Below are 3,025 nucleotides of genomic sequence, written 5' to 3'. Positions count from 1 at the left end.
GGCTGCACACAGAAGTTTCCGGTCACGGGCTGGCCCCTGCGGAGAGCGAGAATACTGGGGTCTAGCGGCTAGGGCGAGCGGAGTCGGGGAGAGACTCATGGGCAGTTTGTGAGCGGAGACAATTTCTGGGGTCCGGGACTAGGCTCAGGGAGACACCAGACACAAGGCGTGGCTGTGGGCAGAGGGGCTGGGCAGGAACCTGGCTGTGGGTAGCACCGGGCCCGGGGGCCGTGGCCACAGGTGGAGACCAGTTTTGGCGCCGGTCTGTGGAGGGGACCAGGATGTAGGAAGGACCCAGCGAAGAGGACGGGGTTTTCTTGGACCACCAGATCCGTGGCTAAGGCTGTGGAAGGGTACCAGCCTTGAGGGGCGAGGCTGGAGTAGAAGGGCGGGTCGGGGGGTGGGACCAGCTCTGAGGGTGAGGTTCGGTTGGAGTAGGCTAGGCGGGCCGAAGGGTGGGAATAAATCAGCTCTAGGGGCGGGGCCAGAGGCGGTGCTTTTCCTGGATCCCTAGACTGTACAGGTAACTGGAAGGATAACAAATAATTGATTTTTCATTCAAAATTTTCCATCAGGTTCACACAGCCTCACTGAAAGGCAGAAATCGCCGGCCGAACTGAAAACACAAGGCTAGTGTGTTCCAAAAGGAAAATTTATTTTAAAAATGCCTGGGTGCAGGCCCTGGCTGGTTGGCTCAGTGGTAGAAGGTACCCTGGATTATGGAAGTCCCCGGTTGAATTCTGGTCAGGGCACACAGGGGAAGCAATCATCTGCTTCTCCACCCTCTCTTCTCCTGTATCCATGCCTTCAATGAGCAAGTTGGTCCCTGGGGCTGAGGATGGCTCCATGGCCTAATCTCAGGCACTAAAATAGATCAGTTGCCAACAAGAGAGAGACAGAGAGAGGGACAGATAGGGATAGACAGGAAGGGAGAGAGATGAGAAGCATCAATTCTTCGTGTGGCACCTTAGTTGTTCATTGATTGCTTCCCCATATGTGCCTTGAGGGGGGGAAGTTCCAGCTGTGGCAGTGACCCCTTGCTCAAGCCAGCGACCTTGGCTCAAGCTAGCAACCTTGGGCTTCAAGCCAGCGATCTTTGGGCTCAAGCCAGCGACCATGGGGTTATGTCTATGATTCCATGCTCAAGCCAGGGACCCCGTGCTCAAGCTGGTGAGTCTGCACTCAAGCCGGTGACCTTATGTTTTGAACCTGGGTCCTCTGTGTCCCAGGCAGATGCTCTGTCCACTGCACCACTGCTTGGTCAGGCTATCTGAATTCTTTAAATACTGTAATTATATTGGGCAAGGTAAATTTCATTTTAAATTATGTAAGAGAAGTACATGGTAATTTTTTTTCAGAGAAAAGTCATGAGGAAAAGTTAAAAGCTGAAAATGAAAAAGATGTGTAAGTAGCTAATGTAGATATACAGGGTTACAACCAGAAAAATGAAATTGTTTCTGAGAGTCCCAGTAAAGAGTGGTGAAGGCAGATTTTCATTGTAAGGCTTGAGGTATTATATGAGATCTATGTGAAGGGTGGGGGGAGAAACCTGAATTTGTATTTCAAAGGAATAATCAAACTCTAAGACAAATTTGTAAAAATTATTCACTTTGCAACAATGGAATGTATCCTGACAATGGCACACTTCAAGAATAAAAGTAAAAAAGGCTATGATGATGATTTTGATGGAAAAATAAATGGGGCATTACTTTCCAATGTACTTGATGATAATCATTTTGTTTTTGTTTTTTTTTTTTGTATTTTTCTGAAGCTGGAAACGGGGAGAGACAGTCAGACAGACTCCCGCATGCGCCCGACCGGGATCTACCCGGCACGCCTACCAGGGGCGATGCTCTGCCCCTCCGGGGTGTCGCTCTGCCGCGACCAGAGCCACTCTAGCGCCTGGGGCAGAGGCCAAGGAGCCATCCCCAGCACCCGGGCCATCTTTGCTCCAATGGAGCTTCGGCTGCGGGAGGGGAAGAGAGAGACAGAGAGGAAGAAAGGGGGGGGGGTGGAGAAGCAAATGGGCGCTTCTATGTGCCCTGGCCGGGAATCGAACCCGGGTACCCCGCACGCCAGGCCGATGCTCTACCGCTGAGCCAACCGGCCAGGGCTGATGATAATCATTTTGCATACATTATTTCTAAGTTGTTTTTTTTATGTGTGTGTGACAGAGAGAGAGAAGAACAGATATGAACAGGCAGGAAGGGAGAGAGATGAGAAGCATCAATTCTTCGTTGTGGCACCTTAGTTGTTCATTGATTGCCTTCTCATATGTGCCGTGATGGGGGGAGGGGCTACATCAGAGCAAGTGACCCCTTGCTCAAGCCAGCAACCTTGGGCTCAAGACAGAGACCATGGGGTCATGTCTATGAGCCCACACTCAAGCCATTGAACCCACACTCAAGCTGCTGAGCCCATGCTCAAGCCAGATGAGCCTTCACTCAAGCCGGTAACCTCAGGGCTTTGAACCTGGGTCCTCCGCATCCCAGTTCAACGCTCTATCCACTGTGAAACTGCCTGGTCAGGCATTTCTAAGTATGTTTACAGCAACTGATAAGGAAGATGCTATTACTTATCCCACTTTACAGATGAGGGGATTGATGGCAGCATATTGCTAAAATGTTCGTTAAAATGTTCATATTAGGTAGAACTTCTCAGAAGATATATTTTTTTTATTTTTTTATTTATTTTTTTATTTTTTTTTACAGAGACAGAGTGAGTCAGAGAGAGGGATAGACAGGGACAGGCAGACAGGAATGGAGAGAGATGAGAAGCATCAATCATTAGTTTTTCATTGTGCGTTGCAACACCTTAGTTCATTGATTGCTTTCTCATATATGCCTTGACCGCGGGCCTTCAGCAGACTGAGTAACCCCTTGCTGGAGCCAGCAACCTTGGGTTCAAGTTGGTGGGCTTTTGCTCAAACCAGGTGAGCCCGCGCTCAAGCTGGCGAGCTAGGGGTCTTGAACCTGGGTCCTCTGCATCCCAGTCCGACGCGCTCTATCCACTGCGCCACCGCCTG

The sequence above is a fragment of the Saccopteryx leptura genome, chromosome 1 (assembly GCF_036850995.1).
Source record: "Saccopteryx leptura isolate mSacLep1 chromosome 1, mSacLep1_pri_phased_curated, whole genome shotgun sequence".
NCBI classification, from domain to species: domain Eukaryota; kingdom Metazoa; phylum Chordata; class Mammalia; order Chiroptera; family Emballonuridae; genus Saccopteryx; species Saccopteryx leptura.
The sequence above is the reverse complement of the archived record's forward strand: the minus strand, read 5'-3'. Positions refer to the sequence as shown.